General features: G+C 39.3%; 1 protein-coding gene and 1 long non-coding RNA gene across 10 annotated transcripts in view; one reads left to right on the forward strand and one right to left on the reverse strand.

Annotated features, from left to right (window-relative positions):
* Positions 1-18230, forward strand: part of TMTC1 (transmembrane O-mannosyltransferase targeting cadherins 1) — a 290900-nt gene that overhangs the window by 48425 nt on the left and 224245 nt on the right. The window lies entirely within an intron of this gene.
* On the reverse strand, positions 1805-16622 carry LOC107967551 (uncharacterized). Its single transcript, XR_001708052.2, has 4 exons — positions 16431-16622; positions 12979-13166; positions 2575-2634; positions 1805-1942 (listed from the first exon to the last, which is right to left on the reverse strand). It is a non-coding gene; the product is annotated as an uncharacterized LOC107967551 (long non-coding RNA).

The following is an 18230-nucleotide window of genomic DNA, read 5'->3' on the forward strand; positions in this document are numbered from 1 at the left end:
CTCACGCCTGTAATCCCAGCACTTTGGGAGGCCGAGGCGGGCGGATCACGAGGTCAGGAGATCGAGACCATCCTGGCTAACACGGTGAAACCCCATCTCTACTAAAAAAAAATACAAAAAATTAGCCGGGCGTGGTGGCGGGCGCCTGTAGTCCCAGCTACTCGGGAGGCTGAGGCAGGAGAATGGCGTGAACCCGGGAGGCGGAGCTTGCAGTGAGCCAAGATCGCGCCACTGCACTCCAGCCTGGGCGACAGAGCGAGACTCCGTCTCAAAAAAAAAAAAAAAAAAAAAGAGAGAGAGAGAGAATTTAAGTAAGGAAAAGGTTACTTTTCTTTATTTCTCCTTTTTTTGTTCTGAATAAATTTAAGTTATTCAGGGGAGTATGAAAAAATAATGTGATAAACATCCATATTCCTATTGAGTCATACTTTTTCCGGTCCTTTTTTTTTTTTTTTTTTTTGGCTTTACCTAAGGAGTGAAACTACTGGTGGAGCTCAAGTCTACCTTAACATAGCCTTTGGTCTCATTGCCTTTGCTGTCTCTTCAGGGGCAATGCCTGCCCTGGGATTTCTGTATATTGGCTGCTTTCTGAGCCCATAACGATCTAATGTAAATTATGCTTCACCCTTAGTTAATCTGGTCATACAGTTGATTTCCCCAGAGAGAATGGACTGGACGATCTATGTGGCCAGGAAGAAAATGTACCCACAGGAATCCTCAGGTGTCATCTTGTCTTAATCTCCTCAACCTACAGTCTGTAATAGACCCGAGGAGACTCTGCAAATCCAAAGTAACCCAGAGAGAACTACTTTTCCCAAGCCCCAAATTATGCAAGGCTGACTCAGAGATTTGTCTTTTTTGTTCGTACATTGTTTTCACCTACGGCAACACCTGCTACACAGTTGATGCTTAGCTGGAGGTAGGTGGATGTGGCCCTCCCAACCTCCTACTTGGTCCTGAAGCTGCATCTGCACCAACAGTGACTCTTAGCAATACCCAATGTACATTGTGAGGCTTTGAACTCAAGTTAAAAATGCAGTCTTCCTTCCGTGCCTGTCAACATTGATGCTAGAGTATTTTATGAAATGGCCCTGCTTCAGTGAGTATACTTTCACAAGAATTTATTAAACACCTATTACATGATGAGGTAATAGTTTTACTGTATATAATCCTAGATTCCAATAAATAATTCTGCAGAATATATTGAGCATAATTAGTAATACAGCTAACATTTATTGAGTGACTACTATATTTGCCTACTCTTTTCAGCACTTTACGTAAATTAACTCACTTAATCCTTATAATGACTCTATGTGCTTGGTGCCATTCTTATCCGCATTTTGCAACTTCAGTAAGGGAGCCATGGGGAGGATAAGTAATTTGCCCTGCAAAAATGCAGCTAATAATGGAGAACCTGGAAATCAGGCCCCTGCAGCATGGCTCCTGAGTCTTAATTCACTCTGTTTTTCCTGTGCAAGCAGAAAGCTGGTTTTGATGGGAAATCTAATAACTTTAAAAAGTGATCAGGTTAAGGATGGCACCTACTTAAAGAATGCAGAGGACTCTGTGTCTTCATGCAGGTCTATATGCTGAATGTGTGTTGCTGTTTTCTTCTATCATGTGCTTTACCTCTGCTCACCTAATCCAGGTTCAGCTTAGTTCTGGGGTTGAATGTGAACACGGTTGACATATGATTAGTTGTTTAACGGTTAGATATTTTTAACTAGTGTAGAAGAAGCTAATGCTTGTAACAGAAGCCAGATACTAGTGAGAAGCAGAGTTCACACACACAGATTCAGCACGTTATGTTCTGACTATATTTATACAGAGTTGGAATAGATCCAGCAGTCCCAGGCAATCACTTTAATCAGTTAAAAGTGGCAATAGATGGTCTTGAAGCCGAAGGAGTCATGCCTCCTGGAAATATTTACCGTAACAGCTTCTGTTCCAAAAAGGAAAAGAAGAAAATAAAAACTCTAAATAACCAACTACTGAAATTAAAGCAAAATTAAGTTATTATTTTAAATGAGCTTTTTGAAAAATCGCTAGTGTGGCAGCCCAATAGGAAAGGCATGAGAAATGTGGTATATTCTTAAAGTATTTTGCTCAGGTATTTTAAAAATATGATTCTATATGTGGATCTATCTGTGTCTATATATAGGCATCCTCCATTTGGTTTGTAGAACTGTCAGAATAACTTATGATCGTCTGGCTTATGGACACAGGTTATCCACCTGCTTACTGCAGCAGCCCAAAGGCAGAGCATGCCAAATGGTGGGATATGCAGGGAGAAGGACTGGTATCCGGGAAGGGTCAGGAGTTCATCCATATTAGGAGTTCTTGTGTCTCCTAGAACCCACTTGAAAAAATCAGAGCATACCAGTTATTCTTCAGGTTAGTAAATGCGTGTGACCTTTATTAGAGACAGGCAAACTCAGCAGGGTATTTCAGGAGAAATAAATTATCCCTGTGAATAATTTGTACTTTCCTGGAAATTAAGAGACATGTGGAAATGTAAGAAGACAAAAGGCAGTATTGAATTAGGAAAAAGAGAATCATAGTTTAAGTAGATACCTTTTGTCTGCTCAGTGGGAAAGCAGTGTGCCAACATCTATTTTAGGACACATTCTGTACCTGGGCAAAGTAAAAGAGAATGGGGAGTATTGCATTATGAAAAGGCACAAAGACCTAAGCAGTAATATCAGAAGCAAGACATTTTCCCCATTAAAGTCTTGGATGTAGGTCTTCAAAGAAAAACAGATAAACAACTTCAAGTGCATTAATATGTTGTGGAAACTGCAATGAAAAAATAATGGCCTTGCATTGTCAAAGCAAAGACATGGGAAGCTTAGCAAGTAAAACAATAAAATGAGCAGAGCGATATTGAAACAGGTGAAGAAAAGAGCATGATGTGTTGAGTTCAGAAAAAGTATTGATGGCACAGAAATGGAGAGAAAGACTGATGAGTGAATAGAGAAGTAGCTCATAAGAGATTCAAGCTCACACTGAGGCATAAAGCCAACCTGACTGCAAATTTTGTCAGGTTGCAGCTAGGAGAGTGACAAGGCAGAATGTGTTCAGAAGATGGAAATTTTTATCAAAAGCTGTTAATTCTAGAAGGAATATTGGAGATAAGAGTGTGGTGAACAGCTGGCACTTTAGCCTGACTTTTATAGCCTCCCTATGTCACTAAAATGGCTGTCAGCTCTTTGGTGTTAGGCATAAAAATAATGTGATAATAAGTAAACAACTTTTTAGAGGATATTAAGGATTTCCCTTCATTATGGCTTTTATGTTAACCAAGGGCATTCTCATAGGTGATTAAGTCACATCAGGTAGGCCCTAGGCCTGGGTCTGACCCATGCAGTTACCCCCTCAGGATTCTGAGAAGGTGAGAAAGGAGGACATGAAGGAGACTCTGTGGAGTCAGACTGCCTACTTCCGCCACCCACACCATCTGTGACTCAGCAAGTTACTTAACCTTTCTAGACCTCAGTTTCCTTATGGGCAAAATGAGACTAATGTAACATCTCTCTCATAGGATTGTTATGATGATTAAAGTAGGTAATGCCCAGGGCTTGACATCTCATGTTCCATATTTTGCATGGGAGAAAATTGAGTTCAGAGAAAAGAACTTGTCAAAAGTAACACATGCAGTCACTATTTGAATCCAGGTCTTTCTTGAGCCAAGTCCACGTTCACTGTACTGGGAAGCTCAGTATATATAGGAGAAGGTACTGGAACATTGTTGGAAACCTACAGCTGAGTATAGAGGTGAGAGGCTTTATCCTGGAGGCCCTCGAGCATAATGAAATTATGTGGATAAGAGACCAGTTCCAATCTGTGTTGTTGGACTGACTTTAAATGGCATGAGAAGCCTGCATAAAGGGGATGTGGGGAGTGGCCTCCTCCCTCTGGACAGGGTGATGGGCGTTGTTTGCCAGAAGAGTGATTTGTTATGTCACTCTGCACCAAGATCCCTTTAATGATGACACAAGGATACCCAGACCCCTCAGCATGGCTAATAATAGGGCAGACTGTAAATTTTTTTTAAATCCCGTACTATATGCTAATCACTATGATAAATGTTTTGCAGTTTAATACATAAAGAGTCTCTTTTGAGATCAGTGCTGTTATTAACATTTTGTGGATATGGAAATCCAGGCTAGTACATAGCGGGACCAGGTCTACAATGGGATTTCTCTGGCCTTTAAGGCGATCTCTGAACCATGCTTTTATGGTGTCTTTCTCTTGGTGTTCATAAGCTGATTGGCTTCCAGCCCATCTGATTATCCTCATCTCCCAATACTTTCCTACTGGAAGGGCTTACTGTAGCCGAATGTCTCTGCTCACTCCCACTGAAATATACATTGTGTTTCTGGTTGCCATGGTTTTTCCTTTCTTGTCATCTACCTCTGTACTTTCACCTTTTCCACTCACTCAGTAACTTCTTCCTGTGTAAAGTCAGTCCTTTGAGTACTCTTTCCTGAGCACCAGTCTAGTCTGGTATCGCCTTATCCTGTGGCCCAGTGAATTTAGTATTGCTTTACTGATTTTGCAATTATCATTTGCTACCATGTATTGGTAACCTTTATTATGTGTGCCCTTTTCAAAAAGATTTTGAAGTCTTTCTAGGGTCTTTAAAAAAAAAGTTACAACAATGCTTAATACTGTGTATTTTACATAATTTATATGGAATAAATATTTAATTGACTAATTTCAGGATAAGAATATTCTGATCAAAAGAAATAATCATAATACATATCTTTGTTTATAGGAATGGGAGTAAAGTTGCTTGAATATTATAGGAGAGAAAAAGGAATGAGCAGAAGAAAACAGTAGCCAAGAAAAACTGTATAGTAATGGAAAGAATACAGAACCATATGGGAATTCATATTCTGGCTTGGAAGAATTAGGTCAGTTGCTGCCAAAAATCTTTTAAGTGTGTAATAAAAAGTGGTAGCTGCAATAACTGGAAAAATCTGTGTACATTTGGATAGCTGTATCGCAGCATTTCATTTCCTTTTTTTGTATTTAAATGGATCCAAAGTGTAAATTTTTTTATATATTGATACTACTTGCTTATCGAGTTATTTATATCCTACTGCTCATGGTCATTGCCAAGGTCTGATTGCAAAAATTCAAAAAATTGCAACCTCAAGCATAAATGGGATAAAAAGGAGCAGACAGTTCCTGAACAGTTTCTTTTCTTCTAAGAGCTTCAAGTTTACTCTCTACTGCTTTGCTGTTACGTTGTTTAAAATCCAATTTGCGGCCGTGCATGGTGGGCATGTAATTCCAGCACTGTGGGAGGCCAAGGCAGGTGAATCACTTGAGAACAGAGTTTGAGATCAGCCTGGCCAATATGATGAAACGCCGTCTCTACTAAAGATACAAAAATTAGCTGGGCATGGTGGCAGACATCCGTAATCCCAGCTCCTCTGGAGGCTGAGGTAGGAGAATCACTTGAATCCAGGAGGCGGAGGTTGCGGTGAGCCTAGATTGCACCACTGCACTCCAGCCTTTTTATATAAATAAATAAACCAAATAAAATCCACTTTGCTAGACTTTTAGATTATTATCAGCCCATTTATTTGCTGAATTAAATTCTCTTTTAGTAAAAACTAGAGTTCACTGACAGAAAACTGCAGAAAATAGATTTTTGTTTTTTTGTTCATTTGACTGCATGCCTTCCTCCAAGTTCCAATTCATGATGTTCTTCAAGAATATATAGTACCCACTCCTGTTCAATTTCTTGTTAATGGAATGATCCTTGCAAGGGAACCTGCTGTGACTTGCGTAAAACAGGGATTTAAAAAAGTTCATGCTTCATATTAAACACTAACAAAAATACCAACAATGTGAGGGCCTTTTAAACAAATACTGAATGGAATTTCCCATTCTGATTCCTTCCCGTTTTATACCCTAGCTGAATTAGTACTATGTTGAGAGTGAAGACTTTGGAAGCTAACAGCTGTAATTATTACTGGGTTTCCTGGCTTTTATTCTAATTAGGAACAGCTGAAGAAAGAGCAGGTGAAATCTTTGTTGGCTTCAGGAAATAATTAAATTGTCTTAGTGCTCGTAGCCACCATCCTCGCTGCAGATGACAATGCTGTCATCCAGTGATCCTTCTCAGGGATGGTTCTAAATGTAGATCCTCTGCTTGCTTGCAGTAAATCTGACTTTTGGAGAAGGAAAAGCGGGAGAGAAGAATCAATAGCATCTCCTGGTCTCTAGGCATGGGTATTATTTTGATGAAACTTTCAAGCCGATGTGGAAAGATGACCTTGCAAAGCCCAAACTCAGAATTTTAAGTGACACATATTCCTAATAAGACATTTAGCTTAACCTGTTTGCCTCCTAAGAAATGTGGCTGTTTTCCAGGAAATTCATCTTTTAAAAAAGCACAAGCATGAATATTCACCTGTGGTGTAGTTCTTTGGCAGCTGGTGGGAATTAGGCTGCACGCAGTGGTTTGATCTGTCAGAAAAGCCACAAAGCTCACCTTCCTGTGTTTATTTTTTAAATCTCACTTTGTCAGGTAAAATATTTTCAGAGTCCTTGAGTTTGTTCAATGAAAATGAGTAGATTTGGATCCAAGTCTATATGCTGCTTGTTTCAACTGCACCCTTCTGCAAAGGCTCAGAGTCACTTGTGTGGCTTACGTCCCCCCATCTCTTGTTCTCGTTGGCATGTCCGCTATATGTAATCAGCAGGCTCTTGCTGAACCCCATAGTAAGCACTTCTGATTCAGGGTTGAGGAAAAGTTTTAATGAGAAGAGGAACTTATATTTATCCCTTTAGAAGGGCATCTGCTCTGTACCAGACACAGTGTTAAGTCTGAAGATGAATTCCAAGAGTGCAGGGATCTTGTCCTTTATATTTTACTTTCGTGTCCTCAGCACCTAGAATAGTATCTGGCACATAGTACACGTGCATAAAATACTTCTTGGGTGAATGGAAGGAGACATAGTGACCCACAAGAGGAAAGAGATGGCACATTCAAATTAGGATCGTTGGAGGGGGATTATCTACAAAGGGACTGTTTACACCAGTGAGGCCGTAACCCCATGGAAGTCACAGCAGAGGAACTGTTATCACCCATAACCTGGGAAGCAAGAGTCCTGCAGAAGTCATTGTGATGGGAACCTTTGGTCCAGATGCTCTTGTGAAGGGATAAAGTCACCAGTCAGCCTGAGGTGACCTAGCAGTGAGGGAGTCTGGGTGAGAAACACCCTGAATTCTCTTCCTCCTGTCCTCTGCTCTTGGGCCAGGTTCCCCCTCGTGCATGAAACTAGAAAGCAGAAGGTAGGGAAGTTTATTGATGTGACCACACGGCTGGCCTTCTGATGAGAAGCAGAGTGGAGACTGCATCTGGAGCACAAACTGGAGAGATCCAGAATACACAGGAAATTCTCTGCCTCCAAGGAGCTCCCAATCTAGTAGGGAGACAGTGGAGTTAGCAGATATTCCAACATAATTTGAACAATAGTGACAAATTATTGAGAACGCTCACAAGAACCCTATAAGATAGGTTATTGTGATGATTTTACAGAGGGAAGCTGAGAGACAGAGAGTTTAAGGCATTTGCCTAGATCACACAGTTGGGAAGTAAAGGGGTCGAGATTTGAACTTGGGAGTTTGTCTCCAGAGTCTGTGCTTTGCTGGATTGGAAGAGTTAACCTGTGGTTTAGAGCAGTGCTTTTTTTTTTTTTTTTTTTGGAGATGGAGTCTTGCACTGTCACCAGGGATGGAGTGCAGTGGTGTGATCTCGGTTCACTGCAACCCCTGCCTCCTGGGTTCAAGTAATTCTCCTGCCTCAGCCTCCCTAGTAGCTGGGGTTACAGGCACCCGCCACCACACCTAGGTAATTTTTTTTTTTTTTTTTTTTTGTAGGACGGCGGTTTCATTATGTTGGCCAGGCTGGTCTCAAACTCCTGACCTCGTGATCCACCTGCCTTGGCCTCCCAAAGTGCTGAGATTACAGGCGTAAGCCACTGCGCCTGGCCAGAGCAGTGCTTTTTAAGCCTTCACGTTTTTGGGAATTTTCTGGGGATGTTGTTTCAAAATAATTCCTGGTTCAGCGGTCATGAGGCAGGTCTGAGAGTCAGCGTTTCTACCAAATGCTCCTCATCTGCTTTGTGTGACGAGGGATAGAGGACTTAGGTTAGAGACGTGGGGTCTGTGTCCTAAGGATAAGCTTTTGGGTAGTCATTCCTTTCCCTGACTTGTGAAATGAGCAAGTTGGGTGATTTTTAAGGTCTGTTCGAGCTTGTACAACCCTGCACTCCCTGGCTTCCCACATGTGGGCAGTTTGCTTTAGCTGCCATTGGCGTTTCCTTGGCCATGACTGTCCAGGAGGCTCCAGAGAGAGAAGCTGGTTTGCGTGGCCTCCTCCTCCCCACGTTCTGAATTCAGATCACAGCTCCTGAGCCTCTGGACTGACAGGATGTACTCTGCTGTCAGCTGTTTCCTTCCAACTCTGAGATCTCCCAGCATCTGGCTCCGCTCCCTTCTGCCCCATGGATCCTCACTCCCTGTCACAGAGGATTAGGGTGCTGGCTTTAACAACGGAGCCTGATGCTTAAGATACTACATTATGTCATTTATTTTGCAAACTGTAATCTCCGCCAAAAGTTGTAATATTGCTGTGCATCACAATAAAGCTCCTACTTTTTCGAAAGGGGTTTCTACTGCTATTGGGCGTGCAGAAGATACTTAATGTTGTGTGGCCAGTCGTTGCTTCACTTTAAACTCCTAATTCTTAAATTAGCTGGGCACAGTGGTGCACACTTGTAGTCCCAGCTACTCGGGAAGCTGAGGTGGGAGGATAGCTGAGCTCAGGAGTTCAAGGCTGCAGTGAGCTATGATTGTGGCAGTGCACTCTAGCCTGGTCAATAGTGAGACCCTGTCTTGAAAACAAAACAAAACAAAACAAAAAACAACAAAAAACTGCTACAAATTCATTATCCTTTTGCAACAACTGCAGAATTGAGTGCCTGTGAATGGGAAGGAAAACAATAAATCCTCTTAATATTTGACATTCAAAATAAATTTCAGGGCCAGGCACGGTGGCTTACGCCTGTAATTCCAGCACTTTGGGAGGCTGAGGCGGGCAGATCACGAGGTCAGGAGATTGAGACCATCCTGGTTAACACAGTGAAACCCTGTCTCTACTGAAAATACAAAAAATTAGCCAGGCGTGGTGGTGGGTGCCTGTAGTCCCAGCTACTTGAGAGGCTGAGGCAGGAGAATGGTGTGAACCCAGGAGGCAGAGCTTGCAGTGAGCCAAGATAGCGCCACTGCACTCCAGCCTGGGCAACAGAGCAAGACTCTGTCTCAAAAAAATAAATAAATAAAAATAAAAATAAATAAATAAATACATTTCAGGGTTTTGGTCCCCCAAGTTCCCGCACTTTCTCTCTGTGAGTTGGGGGCTCCTGCATCACTGTAATCCATAGCTGTACCTGCAGTATGCAAAATCTTTGACTCTATTTCAGAAAATCAGTCTGGGACCACAATACTGAGCCTTTCTTTGTCTTTTTCTTTTTGCTTTGATCATACAGTGCTATAGTACAGACTCAATAAATCACACATTGAATCTTACCAAATACAGAGAAGCTGAGACATTATGTGTTATGGTTTTTATGCTGCATTTTGACATTTTGGGCTATTTATTTAATAATTGCATTTGAAGTTGCTCTCAGCCTCATCAGGACAGAGCAGCAGAGTTATACCCCTGCTGTGCTCAGCAGTGCATCCTGGAAGATTGTGGAGAAGGTTGTTAGCTGTCCTGTTTTCCTGTGTACATAATTCATTATCTCTTAACTACATCTAGTGCTACTTAAAAGTCGTGTAGATATTTGGAAGGGATAATCTTTTATGTTTACATTTAATTTCTCAATCTAAGTAAGTCTTCGGAACTTTAGGATAATCTCTAGATTGATGGTATTGCCTTGGCCTTCTGATTTTTTTCTGGTCTGTTTTCAGTGGCTGGAGAGCACCATGTTGGTATGGCCAGCATTTAACCAGGGATGGAATTTTTGGATTGTTAAAGGGTAAGGGATGCAATAGTGTCAGATGTTATTATAAAGGTATAATGAGATTGGAGAGAAGACGGATCTAATTCCCAAACAACTGAAGAGAGTCTAGGGTTGGTTGCCCTCCTGGAGAAAGGCAGTCGGTCTGTACCTCTGTTTATATGCTTGTCTTGGCTACATGCCCTGTTTCCTCTTGAGCTCACAGAATCAGACGTAGATTGAAAAGGACTTTACTAAAAATCTAGGGAGAGCTTCTCTGGGGTTATATTAAGATTGGGAGATGGCTTGGAATCTCTGTAACTAACAGAGTAAATATTGTATTTAAATGTTCCCGATGTCTATAAAGAGCAGCTTTCATGTTAATTGCTATTGTCTTAGAGTAAAGAAAGATATCAAATACAGCTAGTGAGCTGGTTTGAGACATTGCACAGGCAGAAACGAGGGCAGAAATCTAGAATGATTTCATGAGACAGGCTGCTTCCCACCCCCCTCCTTAATTCTGTGCATCTCTGGCTCAGTAGCCTAGCAGCGCAGGGTGGTGTCCCCTGGGACTGACTGCATTGTTTTTTCCCAGAGCAATGCTAGATGAACCAGAACACGGTGTATGTTTTTAAATTCTGCTCAGGCCAAATACTTGGCAACCAACTCAGTCAGGCTGTGGAATCCTGGGCTTAGGTGGCTCTGTATATAAAGGCCTGGGTCTTTAAACAGTTAGGAGAAGCCGGAATTCTTCTCCTTCCAGCAGGCAGTCTGTCTTTAGGATTAGAATGTACTTCTTTGCAGTAGCATTAGTAGAGAGAAAAAATAAAGTGTTGAATTTGAATATTGAGTTTTAGCAATTAGATGTCTTAAATGTTATTGTTTTTCCTCAGGAAGTCAGCTCCAGTGATGACTGTGAAATCTTATTTATAGAAGATTGAATGTTGTAGCAGATGATAGACCATTGTGAAATAGCAGATCAAATAAACATTTTTCCTGAAATGTCAAAAACTTCATTACTGGAGCATCTTGTCTCCATAGAGCATGTAATTAATTATGAACCAGGAGTAAATAATATATTTTACAGGACTTTTGTCATTTATCTGGGTGCCATGTTTTATAAACACAATTATTCACTAGTAGTCTTTCAATTCTGCCTTTATTACATGATGATCTGCTAATTCAGAATGAGAATTTTCCACATTAAGTACTTGGAAGGACTGGGTGTGGTAGCTCATGCCTATAATCCCAGCTACTTGGGAGGCTGACACAGGAGAATCACTTGAACCTGGGAGGCTGAGGTTGCAGTGAGCTGAGATCGAGCCATTGCACTCCAGCCTGGGCAAAAAGCGAAATTCCATCCCAAAAAAGAAAAAAAAAGATCTTGGCAGGCCAGGCATGTTGGCTCACGCCTGTAATCCCAGCACTTTGGGAGGGCAAGGTGGGTGGATCACATGAGGTCACAAGTTCGAGACCAGCCTGGCCAACATGGTGAAACCCCCATCTCTACTAAAAAAAAAAACAAAAAACAAAAATTAGCCAGACATGGTGGCAGGTGCCTGTAATTCCAGCTATTCGAGAGGCTGAGGCAGGAGAATTGCTTGAACCCGTGAGGAGGTTACAGTGAGCCGAAATCATGCCACTGCATTCCAGCCTGAGCGACAGAGCGAGACTCCATCTCAAAAAAAAAAAAAAAAAAAAAAAAAGAACTTGGCAGATATATAGCTAAACTACGCTGAATTTTTGGTTATCATTTGTAATAAAACATTTGAACTTCGTGCCATTTTAGCTCATGTTCGTTGGTTTACTTTTGTATAATCTATTTATTTTACTTTAAAAGTTAAGCTTTGAGTAGATAGAGAATTTTTTAAAACTGTATGTAAAGTTTAAAAGATCTTTGTGTATTGGGTGTCCTTCTGCCAACCCATTCTCTTCCCAGTATCCTCAGAGGTAACATTATTGTGAATTTTGTGTTTATTTTTCCCTTACTTTATGGTTTCACCACGTTTGTATTCCTATATGATACACATATGTAGATGAATCATAAAATATATGTAATTTGGTGACTTGCTATTTTCATGCAACACTATGTTTCTGAGACCCATCTTTGTTATTGCTGGCGTCTAAATTCCAGTCATTTCCCAGCTGTGTAATACTCTATGTAATGCTGTGTAAGTTGGATAATGGCTCTATCACTTATCATCCAGAATGTGGTGATGGAAAGAAATTTGGGTTTTTACTTTTTTCCTGTCAATAGTGCTTTTGTGAACATTCTTTACATTTCTCATATATATGTACATGGATTTCCTTAGGTTGTATTCTTACAAATGACATTTTTCAGTTCATAGGGCATGTGTATCTTCATCATTATTAATTAGGCCCTATTTCTTCCCCCAAACTGGTTGTAACAATATATACCACACTCAGCAGAGTTTGCGTGTTCATGATGCTCCGGGCTCCTGCCAACGCTGATATATCAGACTTTAACATTTTCAAACTTGTCGCGTATGAAATATTTTCTTACTGTGTTGTAATTTGTTTTTCCCTAATTACTAATGAGATTGATCACATAGTCACATGATTATTATTGGCCACTTGGGATTTTTTTCCTGCGAAGTGCCTTTTCAAGTCTCTTGCTGATTTTTCTTAGGGTCGTTAATGTAGTAGAATTTGTCAGTCTGTTCCTCTAAGATTCACACTATATTCTGGTCTTCTCTATCTTGAGGTCATGAAAATGTTCATATTGTTTTCTAAACATTTCTGAAAACATATTTTTGACTTTTAAGTCTAAAGTCTTCACTTTACCTGAGTCCCCCTTCTTTACTTTTTTCCTTCCATCTTTTCTTTCTTGTTATCCATATGAATAACCAAGTGTCTCAGTATGATTCACTGAAGCTCCAGTTCTTTACTACTGATCTACAGGGCCAAAACTGTCACAGATTAAATTTCTACTTACACATATCAGTTTCTGGTTTCCTTCTCTCTCTCTCTCTCGTTTTTTCCTTACAGACAGTAGAGACAGGGTCTTGCTTTGTTTCCCTGGCTTGTAGTGGCTCCATCTTAGCTCACTGTGGTCTTGAACTCCTGTGCTCCTGCGATCCATCTACCTCAGCTTCCCAAGTAGCTGGGATTACAGACATCTGACTAATTAAAAAAAAAAAATAGAAAAGTACAGATGGGGTCTCACTATGTTGCCCAGGCTGGTCTCTAACTCCTGTGCCCAAGAGATCTTCCTGCCTTGACCTCCCAAAGTGCTGGGATTACAGGTGTGAGCCACTGCTCCTGGCTTGGTTTCTCTTTTGTGTTCCTTTGTCTTCCATGCTAATACTACCTAGTCTTAATTGTTGTAGCCTTAAAACAATTTAAATAACTGTCATAATAACTGCTTTGTAGGTCTTTATAGTTGTCTTCGTTATTTTATGAAACTTTGCTGTTTTATTAAAATTTTAGAAGTTTTTATTAGAATTATGTTGAGACTATATAGATCAATGTTGGGAGAATTGACATCTTAATGATATTGAGTTTTCTTATAATGGATAAGAAATTGGATATACTTTTCCGACTATTGAGCTTCTTTAGTGTCTTTTCATGTTCTACAGTTTTCTGTGTAAAGCTCAAATCTTCTTAGACTCCTTATTTTTTGAAACTCTTATAAAAGGTACTATTTATAATTTACATTTTTTAACCTTTTAATGCTAGTGTATAGAAATAAAATTGATTTTTGTGTCTTAATTTTTTTATTTAGCAACATTGCTAAACTTTCTAGTTCTTTTCTTTTTTCTTTCTTTCTTCCTTTTTTTTTTTTTTTTGAGAGAGTCTTGCTCTGTTGCTCAGGCTGAAGTGCAATGGTGCGATCTCAGCTCACTGCAACCTCTGCCTCCCGGGTTCAAGTAATTCTTCTGCTTCAGCCTCCCAAATAGCTGGGACTATAGGCGCGTGCCACCACACCCTGCTGTTTTTTTGTATTTGTAGTAGAGATGGGGTTTCTCCATGTTGGCCAGGCTGGTCTTGAACTCCTGACCTCAGGTGTTCTGCCCACCTTGGCCTCCCAAAGTGCTGGGATTACAGGCATGAGCCACTGCGCCCGGCCTAAACTTTCTAGTTCTAATAGTTCATGAATAGAATCTTTTAGATCATCTACATATACAATCATACCATCTTTAAACTACTTCTTTCTTTTTAACCTTTATAATTTTTGCTTATATTTTTGCCTATGGTTCCATCTTAGACCTACAATTAGTGAACAGAAGCAGTGAAAGAAGGCAGCTTTGTCATTACCTGGTCTTTAAGAGATTATATTATTGGTTACCAAGTAATTTCATTGTCATCACAGAGTACGGCTTTTAACATATAAATCTTTAACATGTATTTAGACTTATTTTATGGCCCAATATGTCATCAAACCCAACTGGGCCATAAAGCTCAACAGATCACCACCACTCTTTTGTGTATGATCAACATTTATAAAAGTTTCATGTATTTTCTGCATTGTAGGTGCAAATTCTTGCACATTATACACTAGCAGTTGTCAATATATCATCTAGGGACCCTGAAGGTTCCTCAAGACCCTTTCAAGGGGTCCATGAGGTCAAAATTATTCTTATAGCAATACTAAGATATTATTTGCCTTTTTCTCATTCTTTCATGAATGCACAATGGAGTTTTCTAGACGCTACATGACGTGATATTGAAACAAAATGAATATAGAAGCAGATAGTAGGAGGATACAATAGGCATCTATTAAGCCAGATGTTAAGGAGATTTCCAGAACTGAAAAACAAAACCCCTTTATCACTGATTTTTTTTGTTTTAGAAAATATATTTTATAAAATTGATGTTAACTTGAAATAAGCTTATCATTATTTAAAAATTATGATTAAAGAAATGTTTCCTTAAATTATGTTTTAATTTCTTATATGGTAGATATCAACAGAAATAACCTATATACATAAAAGCTTTTTAGGGTTCTCAATAATTTTTCAGGATGTAAAGGGGCTCTGAAACCAAATTTTTAAAAAGTGCTGGTGTATAAGAACAAGCTGGTTAATGGTGTTATTTAAATCTTTTATGTTGTTATTGATTTCTCTTTTGGTCTTTTTGATCTCTCAGTTGCTGAAAGGAGTGTGTTAAAATTTTTTCATTAATGTAGATTTGTTTATTTCTCCTTGGAATTCTGTCACTTTTGCTTTATATATATATTTTCAAGCGGTGCTATTGGGAGTAAACAAATTTAGAAATATAATATCTTTTTGGTGATTAGAACCTTTTCTCTAGTCTTTGTATTAGAGTTTATTGTGTGTAAAATAGCTAATTTGTTATAACTATGCTAGATTTCTTTGGGTTAGTGTTTGGCTGATACATTTTTCTATCTTTTCAAACTTTTACTCCCTTTTCAAACTTTTACTCTTTCAGGTCTGACTCTTGTAAACAAAGTGGAAAGTTATTCAATGTGTCAGTAAATACAGTAGGACTCTCATGACGTATATCCTATTATTATCAAGTAGTTTATTCCCATCTTGTTTTTGTAAATCTCTCTCTCTCAACACACACACATGCATACACATACCTCTTAATAAGCACTTTCTACTAAAAAATATTTCCAAAATTTCCTGAAGTAGGTGTAAGACAGTGACATACCCCTTTAGTTTTGTATATTTAAAATATCATTATTTCAATTTAATTTTTGGAAGATTTTTTTAGGGATGTATTTCTGATTTGACAGTTATTTTTTTCTCAGCTCATTGAAGCCAGTGTTCTGTCTTCTAGCTTCCATTCTTGGCTTCAGTAGGTCACCACTCTGCCACTTTTTTTGTATATAATCAGGGTTTTCTCTTTGACTACTTTTAAGATCTTTTGTCTTTGATCATCTGCATTTTCATGTTGGTAGTTGACATGTGGATATATTTTTATTTATCCTGCTTGGGATATGTTAGGAATCCTGAACCTGTGGAATGGGCTTCTTGCCAATCTGGAAAACTTGTGGCCATTGTCTGTTTTAATACTGCCTCTATTCATTGTTTATCTTTTTCTCTTGACCTCGTATTGAAGCATGTTAAATTTTCTTACTCTCCCCCATTTCTATTAACTCTAGTTTCATATTCTATCTTTTTGTCCATTTATATTATATTCTCCATAATTTAATTAAGTCTAATTTCACATTGTTAATTCTTTTATCATTTTGATTTGTTGTGTTCATAAACCTGTCCATAGAATTTAATATTTCAGTTATGCTTTTTATTTCTAGAGGTACTTTTTGTTTATATTCAAATCTTATTGGTCTTTTTTATATTACTTTCCTTCTTATGCATATTTACAGATCTTCTAGACATTATAGAGTGAGAAGATGTGAAATTCCTAAGAGCAAACACACTGGGCCATCTGGCACCATATTTATTGGGAGAAACTCACCGAAACAGGAGGCTGTGCAGATGTGCTCAGCTCCCTTTCCCACTGATTATGGAATATGCTTAGGGATCTAGCTTGGAGAATTGTAAGACACAAGGAGAAAGAGTATGGATTTAGTGTTGTGAAATGTTTAAGCTGGAAGACTGGGATAATACCACTCCTTTCCTAGCATGACACATGAATGGAGTTCAAACATGATAGCATTATGACCTAACAAAACCTTGGCCTCTGTTCCGCCACCTCAGAATTCATGGTCGAGAGAGCACCAGCAGATCCATTTTTAAATTACTGAGTCCTCAAGATGGGGTTGTTCCTTAAGACATGCAACCCTGGTTCAAAAGTCACTCACTAAGCTGTCAATAAAGAAAGCGTAAGGCTCATTCAGTTCACATGATATCCGTAGTTAGACACAGGAACAGATAGAGGTGAATTTCTTGTTCTGGCAATACTGCAGCTAGATCCTCCTATGGAAAAACAATAAAAACTGCCAGATAAAATATTTTCTAAAATCCACTTTGTGGGTATACTGATGAGCTAAGTAGTTCTCAGAAACCAAAAATCAGGTGAAAGCGGGACATTGAAAAGGTAAGAGGACTATGAAAGCATTCATTAAGTAAGGTCGTAGTTGAGCTTTCTAAAAACTCCATGGCCTTGCAGGCATTGAAGAATAGAAGAAAAAAGCCCAGTGACCACCCAAGAGGGAGAGTCAATGAGAGACATCCTGTCTCACTGCATAAAGCTGGGATTCTCAAGGGTTACACCCTCACTGTGAGGTCACCATAAGGAAATTTCACTGACCTAAGCATTGACATTGGCTATGCAGGGGAAAGAGTTCCCTTGAGGATGTATAATCACAAACCAGCCAGCATAAGGTTTTATACCTTGAATTCATACCACCGTATTTTCCAAAAAAACTTCAAGTGGAAATTTAACATACTCCTGGGTTTTGTACTATTCCCAGGCAAATGAAGCAAATCATATAATGCAACCCAGGCATCCAAGTATTCACAAAGAAGAAATTCCAAGAAATATGAGCTCAGTGCTATAATTTAAAAATGCACAAGTGAACAAAACACCATGAGAAAGCTTAAAGATAAAAACCAGATGCCAAAATTAGACCCACAGACTTTAAAAATAGAGATTATCTGAAATAGAATATGAACTTCTGTATTTTGTTAATTCTACAATGCCACCAATTTTCAAATGCACTATTATTTTATTTACCACAAAAAAGAGAGAGAAAACACTGACAATTACAATTGTAAGCTGCATTCCAGTCTCAAAGAAGCAAAAATGTGGCTTGTTTATTATTTCTTCAGATCGTATCATTTCTTTTTATTTATCTACAGGTTTACTGACTAATATGCTAAGTCCACTCAGTGAACTTTTTTTTTTTTTTTTTTGAGTTGGAGTCTCGCTCTGTCGCCCAGGCTGGAGTGCAGTGGCGCGATCTCAGCTCACTGCAAGCTCCGCCTCCTGGGTTTATGCCATTCTCCTGCCTCAGCCTCCCAAGTATCTGGGACTACAGGCACCCATCACCACGCCTGGCTAATTTTTTGTATTTTTAGTAGAGACGGGGTTTCACCGTATTAGCCAGGATGGTCTCGATCTCCTCACCTCGTGATCCACCCACCTCAGCCTCCCAAAGTGCTGGAATTACAGGCGTGATAGAGATTCTTAATTATTTTATATTCCTCTCAATATAATTGATTGTGTTTGTTTTAGTAGTCAGTTAATTTGGCTGAACTTGAACTTCCCAACTGTATCTCCTGCAATGGGATGGCATCTGAAATCCCTGTTGAG

The sequence above is a fragment of the Pan troglodytes genome, chromosome 10 (genome assembly GCF_028858775.2).
Source record: "Pan troglodytes isolate AG18354 chromosome 10, NHGRI_mPanTro3-v2.0_pri, whole genome shotgun sequence".
NCBI lineage: Eukaryota > Metazoa > Chordata > Mammalia > Primates > Hominidae > Pan > Pan troglodytes.